The sequence below is a fragment of the Lepisosteus platostomus genome, chromosome 25 (assembly GCF_059453375.1).
Source record: "Lepisosteus platostomus isolate fLepPlt1 chromosome 25, fLepPlt1.hap1, whole genome shotgun sequence".
Lineage (NCBI taxonomy): Eukaryota > Metazoa > Chordata > Actinopteri > Semionotiformes > Lepisosteidae > Lepisosteus > Lepisosteus platostomus.
The window spans coordinates 15,625,761-15,644,289 of record NC_142635.1 but is presented as its reverse complement, the minus strand read 5'-3'; the positions used below and the strand labels follow the sequence as shown (position 1 = coordinate 15,644,289).

Genomic DNA, 18,529 nt, shown 5'->3' with positions numbered 1-18,529 from the left:
TTGATCTGTTCCCGACGCTGATGAGAAAAGGGTGTCTTGCTCTATCCCAGCTCTGCACTGCTCTTTTCAGTGATTGTGCAGTCCCACTGCTGTCGGTTCTTGCTGCCTAAACGAGTCACCGCATTGCCAGGATCTTATTGCCGTAATTAGGTGCTGTGCTGGGCAGCAATAGGAGTTTTTGCTTGCAAAGGTCAGCCAAGAACGCAGACCGTCACTGTCACACTGTGCAGCTCCATGACGCATCATCCCCTGGCTCCAAATTGTGCTCATTTAGTTCCAGAAAAATCTTTTGTCCTTTTTGTTTCTCTTTATCCTGACCCGTTTGCACTAGATAAGGGGTTTCCAAAATGTGCCCCAGAAAGCCCCAATCCTACAGGTTTGAAATTCATTATCAAGACACCCATCGCAAAAGATCTGGATCACATTTAGCTTATTTAGCATTAAGATGATGCTGTTAAATTTTAACATTAAATTCTAATAGTTCTCTTAAGAGGACAAATTCAATTCCTAATTCATTAATTACCTGAACATTTTGCCAATCTCTAGAAACAGGATTTAAGATTTAACGGTCTTCGGGCTCTCTAGTGATGGAGATCCCCGTCCTAAAATGAAGTTGTTCATTCTTATCACTGTTTTTTTTTAAGCTCCAATTCCATTTTTTCTTTTATTTTCACCTGTCCTGTTGGCTGCCCTCCTATTCACACAGAAAAGAAGAATGAGTGTTAAAAAAAAAAGCTGAGAAGGTGGCAGTGATGTGAAGATACAACGGTTAGGATTGCAGGGATGCTTTTTTTTTTCCTTTTGTCTGCACTGAGACTTCGTGACTGTGTTCTGTAAAATATGTTTGATTTCTGGAAACACCTGAAAACGTACCTGAGGGCCCTACAGTTGCGGAGCTACCCTGATCAGCTCAAGGGAACCTACTGCCACTGATGCTCCAGCGATGGGATGCTGCTGTGTGAGGAACCTGATCACAGGCTTGAACCAGTCATGGGAAAAGAGAAAGGTTTATTCCATGCTATAAAGAAAAGAGACAACGTTTCGACTGTGGAGTCTTCTCCAGATGTGAATTCTTCAGGCACCTGAAGATGGCTCCAGAGCTGAAACATTGTCTCTTTTCACCTTGAAATAAACCTTTACCCAGCAATGTCCTGTGTACAATAAAGGTTAACTGTATATAGAAATAGAGCCATCTTTCTTGTGCACAATTGTTTGCAAAATAAATTGTCACTGTAATTATTTCATGCCAGTCTTCCCAAGGTTCTGTCAAATCATCTGATAACACACTCCACACTCTACGTGAGTTACTGCATGTACCAAACGATGACTATTTGGATAACAATGTCAGCCATCAGAGGTAGGAATTGACATTGTATCATTAATGTGGTTGCCTGAGAGAAATCACGTTATATTCAAAACTCAGATTTATTTTTACTCCTTTCAGAAAACAAGTCATTCTTCTGGTTTCCAAATAAAGAAAAAAAATGCACACAGAGGTCCCAGAAACCATCCAGTATATTATTAATATCTGGACTGACCTCGCTATTAGTACTGCTTCAAGACGGCTTGACACATCTTGTACAAGTCTTTCTCACAAGCCTGTGGGGAAATCTATCTCCACTCCTCTTGGCAGATCTCATTGAGCCACTTGGCACTTGAACACTGTCTTGTTTTCTCCATCTTTGTCTGCTAGACAGAGCAGTGAAGAGATTTGGAGGGTTGAGAGAGTACACTGTGCCTCTATTCTCTATTCTCTCTGGTCTAATGAAGAAATATTAACGATTGAAATGATATCGTTTGCACTGCACTTTTCATTTTACATGGAAGAGGACCCACTTCATACACCACTGAAGGCAGCCCCACCTGGGGGACACGTAGTAGCCATTCTGCACCAGCAGCCCCTCCACTGCACAGCACATCAAGCAGAAAAGTAAGAAACTGCTTCATCACTTGGATAAAGGAAAAACTTAAGGGAGGCCAGGCTATTCAAACCCAGAGTGGACATAAGCCAGGACAAAGGTTAACTCCCCATTTCTGAGAGACAGTCCATGGGTTGTCTCGTGACCAAAGGACCTCAGTGTAATGTCCCAGAGAGAGATGGGGATACAATTAACACTTTTTAAAATCACATGTATTGCCTTTTGACAACTGTGCTAGACCATAAAAACTGTTATGCATCCACTGCAAAACTAAACCCGGATCAGCAGCAGTTTCCGAACATTCGGAAAGTGGAATGTTAAACACAAACAATATTTCAGCAATATTAGATGGTAATGTGCCAGTTTTAAACAATGGAAGCTGTTGCTGGACTTTGGACCTCACGTCCTCTTTAAAAAAGAAGTTAAGGAAAAAACTGAAAGATATACAGCATAAAGCCCAGTAAATGAATCAGGACAGAAAACTCCCAGCTGGCTTTAAAAAGGATTTTGAAATCAATATATTCTCAGAGTGAGTCATCTCAAAACAGCAAGGATCATGCTTATGTGTCTTTCTTACTGTTCTGTAAGAATTTAGATAGGAAATACTGTGTATCTCTACATCAGGTTACTATATCAATAAGATATGAGAAATAAATAGGTATGTTGAATATTACAGTGTTGGTGAGATACTGTAAAACCGTTAAATAAAGGCTATTAAGAAAGCCATTGTAAACACTCATAAAAGTCATAGTACTACAATACATCACATATTAACCAGAAAAGATCTGGATACTCCTCTTACAGTCTTACAGAAAAGAAATACTCCTCTTTCAGTCTAAAACAATTCATTACAGACAATTAAGGCTTCAGAAGAACACATGCTACTCTCAGCACTTGAATGAATGAACAGCACACGCCAACAACCATGACCTCCACCTTACAGTATACTACTTGTAAATAACAAGAAATTAAGGGATATTTTTCCTACCACTAGCTACTCCTAATTTACACAGAATTCTGTATTTTCCATGCTGTGTGGGTTTTGAGTTAATGTCTTAGCCATTAAGCTCTTCTCTTTCTCAATGGGATGCTTCTTTTTTAATACCTTATATGACAATCTTGGGGTGTGGCAGGTAGGCCCACATTAACAAAGAGGGTTGGTTGGGTTCCTGTTCCAAGCAGAAGCTCTTTAAACCAGACGAGGTTCTGTCGATTCATTTTATTTTTTTTCCTGTGCCTGTATTTTTCTGAGCCTTTTTAAAGAGAGAGAATTAAAGCAGTTTAATCTATTTGACACCCGATTGCAAATACATGCCCTGTTGATTTATTTCCCTGTGTTGACGCCTCACTTGCTGTGATTACAGAAGCCCTGCGGGAGACTCTGAGTGAATGGCCTGGAGATCTGATTCAGCCTCCAATATGTGACTATCCACCATTTTCTGCAGTTACATGACTACTGGTAATTCCCCCTAGAAGACGAAGCTATTACTGCTACTGGACCTCCTGATCAGCTAAGTGGATCTTTCAATCTTAGCTATTCCTTTGATTCATTCTTCAACTATCACCAAATATCCCCTGTCCAATCTGCTGGAAATCAATACATTCCCGCAGAATTTATCCTGATACAAGATCCGGTGTCAGATGGAGACTTCTTTGTGCTTATCATTTTATTGGATTCACAATGCTGTACAGAGCCACATAACCCTTACTGCTTAAACTGTAACGCACAGTACATAGACAAACATGTTCTTACGAAACCCAAGTTAGCCAGCTATCCCTACGTCTTTCTTTTTTTTGTTTTTCAAAGTTGAGATGCACAGCAAAATGGAACACAGGTTTCATTTTCTAGAGTCTATAAAAGCATCTCTATCTCAATCTTAACTTCTTGACTCAATACTGCAAGCCCTGTTTCTAAAATAACAATATAGTTACACTCAGAGGAAATCAAAAAGGAGGAGGAAGAAGGAAAAACAAGAAGGGCATATAGTGGAGCACAGATGGTGTTCACAGGGCACACAGACATGTCTTTCTCATACTCCTACTACTGGGCATTGAAGCTCTTATTCAATGTCCTGGGTCAAAGCAGGTCTTGCTTCGTAGGGTGATAGGGAACAGACTGTTTCAAAATGGGACTATTAGTTCCCTTCAGGATCCCACAGGAAACTGCTGGTCAAGGGCTGCAACATGCCCCTGAGAGAGCCATGCCTCTGCAACATTCAGTTTGCACACAGACACCAGACTCGAGTCAAACCGCCAACATAGGCGTATTTGATCACTTGATCAGGACAGCCCAGCCCAGCCCTCCCGAGGGGTGTCTGAGTGCTCAAGAGTCCCGAGATGTGAGATGTGACATCACCCTAGTAGCATGTTACACAATGAGACCTGATAAGGTTTGAAGATTAACCACCATAGCAGGTTTATACCTGTCACCTACAGGTATACAGAACACCTGAAATAAGCCCTAGAAATGACAACTCACAGTTTCCACATCTTAAGTACTTCAACGACAGCTGCCATTGTAGTTCATATTTTAAGAAGCTCACAGGGTTACAATGGCAGAAATGATGTTGCACTAGATGTTTGTGACAAATGAGTAATGAACTCGATTATACTGGACTTCTCTTCATTTTAGCACATTCCAAGAACAATAAGTTACCTTTGTAGGTCATCAGATTAAATACTATCTAAAGCAAACTGAATGGACAGATACCGCTGAAGAAAATGCCTTTTGTGTAATGGAATGCAAATTTATTTTTACACAGCTTTTTACACACAAATTCAATCTGAAATATGTTTATAGTGCCATAACCAGCAGTGTAGTGTACAGTTTATAGGATGTTATCTTAAGGAAACACCAACTGGCGTTGCAAAAGCCTAGTTATCTGAATCACCAACAATTTTAAACATGGCTTTTAGACAAGCATTCGGAATTTTCTAAAACATCAAACCGTAAGGAGAATGTGTACCATATGTGCAGGAGAAAATGAAGAGTTGGTTTTAATGAGACTTTCTCCGACACACAATTTAAGCTTTTTCTTAAAAAAAAAGTATTAATTCCATAGCCACTGTACTCAATCAAGACAAGTGTCCATAATATTAATTTTCAGATATGATTAATTTGTTGTACGCCTTCTTTATTGATTAACTCTTAACAGAAGTTACTTTTTCGCTTGGATTCTGGAGGCGGACAGTTTTCAATTACCAACCTCACCATGGCCTAGAGTCGCTGTGAACACATCGTCTTTCATTCACATGCAAATACTACTTTGCTTAAGGAAAATAGATTGAATTTCTGCCAACATTTCAGAGGTAATTATCCCCAACACAAAAAGGAAATGTGGAATTTCCACATTTCACAAAAAGGAAATGTGCAATCCAAAAACTGGACCACAAATGCCCGCATTTGCAGCAAAATTGAATTTCACAGCGCTGTGTACATTCGTTAAACATGAGGAGCTCATAGAATTCTAATTGAGCTGTAATACTGTACAGAAAGAAAATAATGGAAAGATGTGGTTATTATTTTTCGGTAATCCAATAATGTGTGGAAATTCTAAGGTATGTGGGTATTATTAAGATTATGAGTATATCTGCTTTTCTGTGCTCTGTTACTTTTCCTCATGGTTGGCTGTGTGTGAAGTATTGAAAAGAAGACATGCTTCTCTCCTGGCTTCCAGAAACCTAACAGAAATATGAAGTCTAAAGTCCACCAGGTGTGAATGGTTTCCTGATAACTAAAAGCAAAAATATTAGTTTGTACTGAATTTTTGAAAGTCACAAAACAAAACCCTCTCACCTTTTTTGTTTAAAGGAGATTTAAAAACCATATAAGAAATTAATTCTAATTTCACATTAGTCATTCATCCATGCAACGCAGAAGTTGATTCAGCTTTCATCAGTGTTCAGTGTTTTTGGAATGTGTGAACTTGTGAATCTTCAAAGCTCTCAAAATGTTTCTAAGAATAGTTTAAAAAACAAGAACTTTCAAAAAAATCTCCATGACTCCTCAACTGCACCTCAAAGCCCGAGTTCATTACCGTTTTCCACAGTTCTCCCACTTTAATCACATGCTCAAGTTATCTCATGCTCAGATGGTATTTTATTTGATTAGCCTTCAGATCTGTTTTGCATTCTAATTAATGAAACATCACTTAACCTGAAAAAATTCAAACTGAACCATTTCTGCGGCATTCTACCTTTAAGAGAGGTGAAAATAGAAATGCAGAAGTAAAATAAAAGACAAAAACATCTGTCTACTATTTATAGATAAAAACTTACTTTTAAAGTATTGCAGTGTATTAGGAGTGTGGAAGGATTAACGGTTTTAATTACCTTGATCAGAGTGTGTTTCATTCGCTGATGCTGAAAAAAATAATTTGACAGATTCAGTGTGCCATGTAAGAATATGCTATTTTAAATCAACCAGAAATATCCAGTGTTGGTTTTTATTTATCTTTCAGTGCTTTAAGAAAGACATTGTGGAGTTACTGTACAGCACATACAGTAGCTAACAAATTGGGCCAGCTCAGGGAGGAGAAAGGTGCTGTAAAGTTCCCTTTATCTGGTATTTTCTTTTTGTACCACCTGGCCACATTTTAGAAATACTCCACAGCCCCTCACCACTGTATCATACACAGAACACATACAGTACACACTAAAAAAATAAGGAACCAAAAAAACAATGCGCGTTATTTCTCCTCTGACTTGGAGCCAATTGAGTGATTTTACTTGATATGATTCAACCAATATCATTTTTAAATGCCTCAAATTATTTGAAACTGTCAACATTACCTTGGCTTTCTATATTTTTTCAGTGAACGATAAAAAACAGGATATTGACAGGTTATAAGACAACTGGAGATATTAGTGCCACAGCTCCTCCACAAATAGTAATAATTGATCCCAATCCTTACTCAATCTGTATCACTCCGCATCACTCCAGCTAATGTCCACCAAACAAATGCATGACGGAATCAGGGATTGCTGTCAAAGCTTCCAAATGATAGAATACAGTGTTTTTATGAGGTATGTCACGAGTCCTGTTTTTGGAACCATGCAATGACACCGCCTTTCCACACACAGAACAAAAAGACACTGTGAAAGGTCAACAGAATAAAAACTGAAATACCACGAGGCCATCTGAGTGGCTGTCACTGTGGATTGCAAGCCAGGTCAGGCAGGGTTCCCCTACACATACTCTTGTTGTGTGATCACATTTCAAACCAAGAACTACCTGTTCCAAGGAACTGCAAAATGGGGATCACAGCAGAAATGATCCTCCTGGTGATCTGTTGTACCAAAAGCACAGGCTCTTCAGAGCACCTTGACTCCCAACCCGTCACTACCACCATACCATGCCACACGAGGGCTTTTACCACCAAAACAATTAAACAATCTAAAGCTGTATTGTATCTGAACATTATTTCCCAAGATGAAGATGGCTTGAGTATTAAGTTTTCTTTAAAACTATGAAAAAGTTATATTACATGACCAGGTGAATGACTCTACCAATACAAAGCACTGGAAGACAAAAACTGTTCTGAAACAGAACACAAATGAGCTATGGATTTGCTTATAGTTTGACACACAAAAAATAATTTTAACATATTTACTGTATAAAACAAAATACTGTTTTTGGAATACTGAAAATTCAGTTATGCCCATAAACCATCCTCAATGTGAGTAGTAAAAACACCTTTCTTAAGCCATTTAACCATAGCCTATCAATGACAGTGCTGCTCAGTGAAAGATCGACTATCATCTATAAAGTTAGTTTTCTTTGAAGACGGCCAGATGTGGACCACAGCCCTTCAGGATTCACATCCCCTAGTGTGGATAGCTCTGAATAAGCAGCTACTGTACGTACTGACTCACAGTGGGCTACCATGTAGTGTTGGATGAGTCTACAATACATACAGTAGCCCCTGGAAAAAATGAGCCGTTGGCAAGACCTGGGTTTTTTTCTATTTGTACAGTCATGTATTTAATCACAGCCCTGTGACTCAGGGAATTATCTTTGTTGCCTGTGTGTTTCTACAGTTGTCTTCACTGGTTTCATGTGATTGTTTTACTAAATTTTGTTAAATAAGTAACAACTGCTGCCCTCCTGAAAATTAATTCCAGCCTGGGGCGACTACTGTATATGCCTGGAGGTTGCATACTCCCCATTTATATGAATAGGCTCTCTCAGTTTCCTCCCATCCCCCAGAGGCATGCAGGAAAGGACTGACTCGCTACTTCAACATACCTCTTCCACAGTTCAATCCTTGACCCAGTGAGGAAAAAGGCTGGTCACCCCACCTCACATCCTTATTTCATGACCACTGACTAGCCTACAGATGGAATTGAGTGGTGCTGCACAGAGAGGAATAATAAATCTGCTGCCACTTTTACAGACTGATCAATGTAATGAAAATCACTCCTTGTTTTTTTTTTATAAACCCCTGATCACCATGCCCTTTAGCTACCGAGTTAACACCTTTATCCATGCATTCATTTTTTAGCAGCCTTATTCAATCCAGTGTCACGGAGGAGCTAGAGCCTATCCCAATGAACAATGTGCCCAACTCCATCATAGGGATCACACAGACACACACGCAATCACATAAGGGACAATTTTCCTAGAAACAACCATAATGTGTTTTGACTATATGAAACCCACACAAACACAGGGAAAACATACAAGCTCCATAGTACTCCAGGAATTGAGGTGGCAGTGCTAGTCACTGTGCCATTCTAATGCCTTTCTACACGAAACATATACAGGTTGAAAATCCTTTATCGGAAATTCCAAAATCCGAAAACCTCCAAAATCCGAAAGTTTTTTGGAATGCTGACATGACACGCCACAAATGGAAAATTCCGCAAATAACTTACCGAACTTTCCAGCTCACAATGATGTCATCGATGCCGTACCCTCTCCCTCACGTTTCTCGGACCTGATGTAGCTGTAATGTCTGGGGCTGCGTTTATCTTCAAGTTTGTAAGCATTGATCATCATGTCTTGTTTTGTTTTTTTTGTACAGTAAGCACAAAACGTTAATTTTACTTGAGATCTGAATTTCACCTCCATGAATGAGTGTAACTTGACTAGCGTCATTAAATGTACTTGTACATTACTTTAAAAAATTTCAGTTTTCATTTTATTTACCTGTAATTATATTCAATGCTTTGTTTTTATACCTTACATAAAACTTAATACCTGTATAGTAAAAAATAAAATACCAATGGCGTACGTGTACTGTAAGCTTTTAATCAAAACAAGACATTGTAAGTGGAGACTGATATCTTACCTTTCTGATGGTATTATGTTTAAAAAATTATTAAAAATTTATATAAACTACATTCAGGGTATATGTATAAGCTATATTATGAAATGTAAATGGATATCATGTTTAGACTTCGGTCCCATCCCCAAACTGTCCCATTTTATAGATGGAAATATAAAAATATTCCAAAATCTGAAAAAATCCTAAATCCGCAACACTTTCGGTCCCAGGAATTTCGGATAAGGAATTCTCAAACTGTAGTATAATACATAAACATAAAATACTAAAACACTAAAATAAAAATAAGGGCATCAATAAATGCATATAAATGTTCTTCTTTCTAACTCCACACATTCTGCAATCAGTGATGTTCGAGAAAGGAGGTTCAATAGGTTCCACACAAACTGTTGAGCTTTGGAAACCTGTATCACACTGTGTAAAAACTATCCAACATCTGCTGGCATTATGCAATAATTTTTTCTTATAAATATGAGTTGTGTTTGGTCACGCACATGTGATTTTGTGTACAAGCACATTGCACATTATTTCATGTATGCAATTTTATTTTAAATTGATCAGGCGGATTTTACTCACTGTTAAACAGCCATATCTTGTCTTTAAGAGCATTGTGTCACTTAAGCAAAACATATTAGTCAAGAGAGCAGACGTCGCTGTGATTGGTGAGAACTCTCCCACCCTGAGTTTCTGTTCTGTATAAAAACTGTATACTGTAAGCCAGTGGTTCTCAAACTTTTTGGACCAAGTACCACCCCTGATCAAACCAAAGCATCCAAGTACCACCTACAAAGTATCTTCTCATAGGAACCCCAGAAAATCTCAGAAAAGTCTGATTAAGAATTAAGAATCTGGTTAATGATGAATTAATGATGAGTTTATTGTGTGTGATGTGTACAGGTGGTGTTAAGGACTTCGCTCTTATTGCAATAACCTGAAGTGAGGTGGAGGGAGACACAAAGGAAATGTGTAGAAAGAGTTCTACAGAGTTCCCACAAAGCAGGCTATCAGGAGGTCTCCAGGAAAGTAATGAGTGACATTACTGCTGTAGGATATCTAACAGCATTCCTGCCAACATTTAATAAGGGTAGCCTGTCAGTGCTGTCATCTTTTACTTTGTGGGAACATTAAACATAATCCCCGATTAAGGTCCTTCCTGCAGTGTGATTTAGAGGACAGACTATGACATTTTCAGACCTATAGCACCATTTTCAGAAAATCTAGAATATTGACCTTCATATTCTAACTAATGGTACATGTATTATGTAAATTTGATAACAGGGGAGGTAAAATAGACATTGGTGTTAAAAAAGTGACGGTAAGTACTATTTTTCAGAATTAAACATCAGCAAACCTGCTGTTACCCTATAATATATAAACGTAACTGCCATTTAAGCCTCCACTCATTAATACTTAATTACAGTTTTACAAATTGATGAAAAAACACCTATTTAAGGCAAATGTGATAGAGGTAACTTATTTCATTTTTTAAATTACATTCACAAAATGAGTTCAACCATTAAGGTGATAAAACCCTAGATCATGATTTGAGAAATACAAAATCTTAATTTGCAACATCTCCATTACCTTCAAAGACTGCTTCATTCTTTCAGAGTTGAATGCATGCTTTGCAGATGAAGGACAACAGGTGTTGAAGCTGCAGTTCATGACAGATCCCCGTCAACTAAGCCTTTCACAATCCTTCTTTGCACTACAGCCCACTGTGGGCCCTGGCCTCCTGCTCCACATCTCACCATTCGTCTCGATCTAGGGCACGCTGCCTCCACCTGCACACCCTCACTTTCCTCAGATCATCCCCCATGTAGTGAACACATTGCTTTCGGGGTCGCCCTCATTGTCTCTTCCTGCCTGGTCTTCTGTCTAGCATTTTCTTAGAGCATCTGTCCTGGGACATGTGCTGTACATGCCCCAGCCACCTAATCCACCCACTTTTAATTTCGTTGACAATATCAGGATTGCTATAGAAGATCTCCAGTTTTTGATTGGTCCGAATTCTCCATTGCTCTGCTTCATTGACAGCGCTGAATATCCTCCTTAGAATTTTCCTTTCCCATCTTCTCAAAAGCTCCTCACCCCCTACTACCAGGGTCCATGTCTCGGAGCCGTACATTAGGACAGACCTCATGAATGTCCTGTAAATGGTGTTTCCACAGACAGTCTTTGACTTGAAGATGGGTAGGAGGGCAAATTGACAACGATTTCTGGCAGCTAGTCTCAATTTTACTTCCACGCAAACAATTATCCTTTGTCACCAGTGAGCCAAGGTACTTAAAATTCCCTACATATCTCAAACTGGTCTCCATACAGGTCTTTCATTTGGTCCTCCGCCCTGTTTGCTTTGGACACTAAGAGGTATTTCGTTTTTTCTGTTTGGACGGTGAGTCCTATTTCCTTTGCCCCTTGTTTAAGGTTCCTCTAAGCCTCTTGCAGCTCTTCACGTTGTAGCGGCACGGCTTATTAAAATACAGGAATTAAGTTGCTGCTCCCGTGCCAGTCCCTCTCTCCTTCATCTCAGTGGTGCTTGATACAGAGAGGCCATTCCATTTGGTTCACAATTAAGGTGTTTTTCTAGCTGATAGAGTGTCCTGATAAGAAACAACTCCCAAGGCTGAAACACGTCAACCACCCTAACAAATGGTCACCTCTGGTGCCTTAAAGTCTGGGATTCCAAGGGAGAGTCTTATTCAAAGTTGTTTACAACTCTAAGGTCAGAGTGCATTGTTACTCATCATCAGCCAATCAGGAACTGGTAGGGCAGGTTAACCCCACATGGGTCTCGAATGCCCATGAAACTTTCAACCAATGAACGACCGCAGTTCCTCCAGGTAAAACAGGCAGTTTTTTCTGGTGGCATTCTTCTCTTCTATTACTCTTCTGCAATCTTCATCAAATCAGACCTATTTCTTGTTTTTCCCTTCTTTCCTAGGGTCTCATCAGCAGCTTTACCCATTTTCTTTCAATGTCTCCTGTTTCCCATGACTCTGTTCTTTCCATTAAGTGCTCAGTCACTCTGCTGAAATCTGCCCCTGATGCCTGGCATCTATGAGTACATGGTCGATTTGGTTTTCAGTTGTTCCATCTGGTAAACGCTAGGTTTCTTTGTGTATGTTCCGTTGTGGAAAGAACGTACTCCGTACCACCATGTTCCTGCTAATGGCTAAATCCAGTCTAAGCCCATTGTCATTGCATTCAGTGTGTAAACTTTCACACCCAATTACTTTCCTGAATCCTCTTTCACATTTTCGCATTCAGGTTCCCCAACATTATCTTGACAGCCTTCCAAGGGGCAAAGTCGTATACCGTTTCCAACCTACCATAAAATGCATCTTTCACCTCTTCCAGGGCGTCCTTGGCTGGGGCATAGACGCAGAACAGGGTGATATAAAACATCTTTCCTTTTACGCGTTATTGGCAAATCCTCTCGTTCACTGGTTTGGAACCTAGAGTTTTGCTCTTTAACTCCTTCTTAACAAGGAAACCAGGTCCATGTGATCTTTCCTCCACTATAGAAGAGTACATGAGTTCTGGCTGATAAAATGCCAGATCCCTTCCACCTCACCTCTTCGATAGCTGCAATGGCGATTTTATATTTCCTTTACTTGTTGTAACGCACCAGGTCTTGTCAAAGAAAGCACGTTCCATGTAGTGAGGTTTAAATTTGGGTTTTCTCTAATGTCCCTTAACACACCGAGGTCAAATCCGTAAATCCAATCCAGTCTATATTCTGGGTGCCTGTTTTGCAACAGTAGTTTTTGCCAAGGTGGGGTTTATAGCCCAATGCCCAACCCCCAACCTGAAAGGACCAGGGGTGGTGATTTTGGGGTGCCCGGCCCTTAGGCAAGCTGTATTCATTGCGATTCTAGGGCCTCACCTGCCCTCCGCAGTGCCCCAGCCATATTGCTGGACTCCAAATGAAAAACAAGTTCATTTCTACATTTTGATGAACCAATCAAAACTGCCATCTCTTGCATGAAGTACCTTGTGCTGGTCTGTACTTCTCTCACATAGTGCAACTAGTTATCAGCAGCTTTAGTAATCACAGCAGGCAGCACTGTGATTCTCTGGCCCTTACTTGCCAGGCATCAGCCATGGCTCTGCCTCAGAGGAATGTGGCATTAGCAGCAGTGAATTTCAGATCTGTAGAGCAGTCTAGCCTGCAGCCGTGGTTAAACAGTGCTCATGTTGAGCTTGTCTGTTTAATAAAAGGTTAAAAGATTTTTCGACTCCATAGCTTTCACCCGTAGGTTAGTACAGCGGTACAGTAATAAATTCCTGAATCAGTTATGTTCCAAAATGCCTAAAGCAAATGTGATTATAGATGCAGGGATGACAAACAGCAATTTCTCAACACAAATAACAAAATAACAAGCAGAGTCCAGCTTTATAATGGCTCCCTGCAATGAACTGCAATGATAATACTCTCATTTTGTAGGGAAAAGTGAAACCACAAACGTGTATGCTACAATGAAATGAAATGAAATGTTCAGGCTACATACTTGTCTATTACGCAGAGAACAGTACATATGTAAAGACTTATTAATGTATGGGCAATATGCAAATATTTCTGCAAATATTTGCAAAATGCCAATATTTCTGCTTTGAGCAAAACATAGCTCAAACTACTGCTCCCCATGAGTCTCCCTTCCATTCCCTAGGTAGAAAAAAGGCCAGGCACAAGAAGAGAAGCCCTGCAGAACAGCATCAGACTGAGTGATGTGCTCCTGCATTTGGCAGGGCTGCAGCAACAGATGTCACCCAGAGACCTCCTGTTCACCACACTTCACTTCCAGGTCAAAGGTCCCCACACAATGGCAAACCACCCCCCCAGCAACATCCCATCCCTGAGACATGAAGGTCATGGTTAATGGAGTCTCTTTACTATTCTTTTAATGATCGGCAAGACACTGCAAGGCCATTATCACTTTAGCTGCTTGGGAATTCCAAAGAAACTTCATAAATTATAATTAATACCACTTAGAGCTCAGTGCATGGCCCTGTAAAAGCTGAGTGTTGCTTCATGGGAGCCATAGGAGATGACTAACAGCCCTTGAGTTTCCTGAAACTTGTGAAAACAAAAGCCGTTAAGGTGACATTTTCCTACAGTAAGTGCTGCCGTTTAGAATGAGGTGGTTAAATGCAAATGTTGGCATTGCAGAGATCTTGCAGTAATATAGAATGCAATCATTTTATTAATTTTTTACTCTATTTTTTACTCTATAGTACTCATATATATATATTGAAAAGACAGAACATTAATCCTGCAACAGGTTCAAATTCTACTTCTTCATTATGAGTACAGTATGCAAGCTCACTCTGCCTTAAGCACCAGGCTTGAGTTATGATGCTGTACCTCAGCCCATAGCGCAGGCTTCATCATTATTCAGGTGAGATTCACTTCAAGTGTATAATCATCACAACCCTGACTCCCCTCTCACATGTGCACCTTCGCTAGCATTTTATACTAAGATTTCACAGCCTCACACTGTGTAAATTCCTATGATTAAATTTTATTTACTGCAACTCGAGCTTCATCAGCTTATAAATTACAACAAACAGGAGTGCTGATGCACGTTTGATTAGGAAGGAAGCCAAGAGAATATTAAACCTCACAATGGCCGCCCTGTCATACAGCTGGCATCATTCACCCAGAAGTCATCAGGTGCCTCATAAATAACCCCGACTCTGCAGGTTCTCCAAAAGAAGACTCAGCATTCTGAGGAAACACAAAAAAGATTCAAACCCAGCACAGAAATTTAACTTGCAAAAGATTAGTCTAAATATCCAGACATCATGAAGAACCTGATGAGGTTTGCCTCTCCTACAAGGGATACTGTATCACGTATTGTACCTTTTGCTGCCTAGAATAGAGGATGTTTTTCTCAGGGATCTTGCAGTGACATGTCTGAATTTAGAATAATTTTTTTGAAGAAGAAGAGTTTAACTTTTGTTTCACTTTTTGTTTACTTGTTACATATGATACTTAAAATATATTCTATGCGATTCATTTTATCTGTTATTGTCATATAGGCAACTATCCATCCATTTTCTAACTGCTTCATCACACTCGGGGATGTGGGAGAGCTGGAACCTATCCCAGCAAGCAGCCGGCATAAGGCAGGATACACCATGGATGGGATGCCAGTCCACTGCAGTGCACACACAGGCACGAACACAGAAATACAGACACACTGGAGTCAATTTTGCCAGAAGCCACTTGATATACCAGCATGTCTCTGGACTGTAAGAGAAAACCAGAGCACCCAGAGAGATTCCATGTAAGCATGGGGAGAACACAAATTCCATGCAGATACAGTAGCACCTCAGCTCTGGAATTGAACACAGGGCCCCAGGGCCATTACAAACATAAAATGCTCTGAAATGTGAATGGCTGAGGCTCCGTTCTCACATTGATCATCTGATGTTTAAACCAGAGGAATTATTACAAAACCATGCTTAGTTAAAGAACCAAAAAAAATGGAAGTATGAAAAAGCACCACCGGGATCATCTACAGTATATTAGTGCTGAGAAAACGAAGAAATAAAAGAAATTCCTATACAGTACCTGCTGTACTACTGATTTACAAAATCTAATAAAAGCAATAAAGAAAGCAATCAAAACCAATTCTCACCTGCCTTGGTTTTTAAAAAAAAAAAATCAGTACACGTCTTCACTTTCTGTCCAAGAATATGTGATTTCTAAAGGTAAGATTTTTATAGCATTCAGTGCTTCTTACCCTGTCTGTTTAAAAAATCATTATGGTGGCACAGAGCAGATGACTACAGTTTTGAATTCCTTAGCAGCCCATTTTTTTAAATTGTTTCAGCGTCATCATGGAAATTCACTACACTACAGAATGCACACTCTGACACCTGTAGGGTAATTGCTGATAATTTTGGTTAAATTAGCACCCTTCTTAATGTCACTAGAGAGCAGACAGGTGCTTTACTGATTGTTTCCTTTAGAGAATGGTTTTCAGAGCTACAGTACATTCAATTCAAAAAAGAAATTCAAGAAATTTCAGGATTTCTGATGAGGTTGTAAAAAACATGTGATTCTCAATGAGTGCTGTAGTATATTTTTCATGTGGTGAATAGAACAAAAAGAAGCATATATATGATAATTGTTTCACCAGTCTTAAAATATGACTTAGAAATTCCTTGCATCACTTCAATTCTCTGCAAAATACAGTTTTTCTTTTCCAAAGAAATGCCCATTCTGAAATAATTTCCTTCACTTGTAATTCCTCTTATGAATTATAGCATATCCACACTTTATTTTTACAGTCCTTTCAAATATCAGTAAAAAGTACATGCATTTAAGGTGCATTAAAACATTTTCACAGAGCACAGAATAAATAAAAGCAGGCATAAGACTGCACTGAGATGCTGTGAACCAATAAATCTACACATCTGTGGCAGAGTGATACGAGAGAGAGTAACACATCACAAGGCTATTTAGACAAATCCTTTGTACACAACTTAGCGAAAGGTAATTAAGTACAGAGCTGGTGCTGGCTTATATGGCTGTGGGAGTAATACCCTGGCCATGAGGATGCCCCTTCCCACTTGGTAAAATGAGCTACAGCACACCTGGAAGGGGGCTAAACAGAGGAATGTGTAGAGATGTGCAGGGAGTTGTCCACTGAGGCTTAAGTGCTCAAGTGTTCAACCACCACCGAACGTAACTAATGGACATTAGTTCAGTAATGTCTGCAAATGCTGTAATACGCATCTAAATGTAATGAAAGATGTGGAAGGAGTTCATTAATGATTAATATTAATATTGCCCATGCCCATCAGATTCTTCATCAATCCATTTTCTAACCACTTTATCCAACGCAGGGTCACGTGGAAGCCAGACCCTATACTGACAAGCAACAGGCACAAGGCAGGATACACCTTGGATGCGACGCCAGCCCATCGCAGGGCACAGAGAGACAAACAAGTACACACTCAAACCTAGTGTCAATTTTTGCCAGAAGATAATTAACCTACCGGTATGTCTTTGGACTGAATCCGATGATGAATCACAGCATCCAGGGAGAATATGCAAACTTCAAGCACTTAGCACCCCAGGACTGGAAATGTACCCAGGGCCCCAGAGAAATTCTTACCCCTATGCCACCATGACCATCATTTGTACTTGAGATTAATGTTAACAGCAGCATCGGCAGCTTGTGTAACATAAGCTTGTCACATTTAGGAAGCTGAGCAGGGACGGACTTGGTCAGTACTGACAAGGGAGACTGCTAACAAAAACCAGGTTATGGTATTAAGTGGTGTACCAGTAAGAAACACTTTGGGTCACTCTGGGCCAAATTTTCTGACCAGTACTACAGTGTGGTGACTGGGAACACTGTGCTGCACAAAGTGGCAGCCTTCAGATGAGACACAAATCCAGGGCCCTGAATACTTTATACATTTGACTATTTTATAAATTCCCTTATATATTGGACCCTTGGGGAATGAAACACTATACAAATGCATTTTTTTTTTACAATGAACAGGTACCGTAAAGGTGTTGGAAATGTTTGAAATTGCTACAATATTAGTAATACTGAAGCAGAGGTGGAAGGTTCTCCTACAACGACTTAGAAAATTTCAAATTTCACAACATCTTTAAATTAATTAATTCCTGCCACTTAATTAAACATTGTCATTCTTCCATGGAATAGCTAATTTATTATTGCACTTCTTGCTTGTCTGTAGATTAAATACATCTTCATTTGTGTGAAGTCTTCAATTACAACCTTGAATGAATGCAGAAGACTGTTTAAGAAATGAGTTTCTAAACCACCTTCAGGGTCACCTCCAGTTCAGTTGAGAGCAGCTCATCTCTGATTTGTCTGACGTAAGTCTTTACATGGAAATGGCAGTTGTACAATAATATGACGTACAGTATGACCCGATTCTTAAATTCCTTTTGCAAGCAGACTGGTGGTACTCAAGTTAACTGATAACCTTTACACTGACTGACATTTAAAAATGAACATTTACAGAAACCGATAATTTTGCAATCCAATTTCAATCTATCTGTAAAAGTCTGTAACAAAAAAACATTAGCAGATCCACCTAGCAGTTCTTAATGGATGGAAGTAGTTTTTAGAATAATGTGTCCCGTCCTTCAAAAACCAATGACCTTGAAGTTAATTACCCGTATCAGGTTAGTATCTCATTAATAATCTCGAAAACAGACATTTTAAAGAGCCATTAAATTAACACTGTTTTATCATTACTGTTTTAGCAGATATGATTTTACATTGTGATGAAGCATATAAACACATTTGCAACAATCAAAACTTAAAA

General features: G+C 39.4%; 1 protein-coding gene across 4 annotated transcripts in view; it reads right to left on the bottom strand.

The window, feature by feature from the left end:
- The window catches only part of grik4 (glutamate receptor, ionotropic, kainate 4), a 307,117-nt gene that overhangs the window by 164,674 nt on the left and 123,914 nt on the right, over positions 1–18,529 (bottom strand). The window contains exon 4 of one of the 4 annotated variants that reach the window (XM_088619595.1): positions 6,252–6,281. The exons of the other annotated variants lie outside the window; for them this stretch is intronic. The gene's annotated coding sequence lies outside the window, so the exon portion shown is untranslated. The remainder of the gene's footprint in view (positions 1–6,251; positions 6,282–18,529) is intronic. 4 annotated transcript variants of the gene reach the window in all.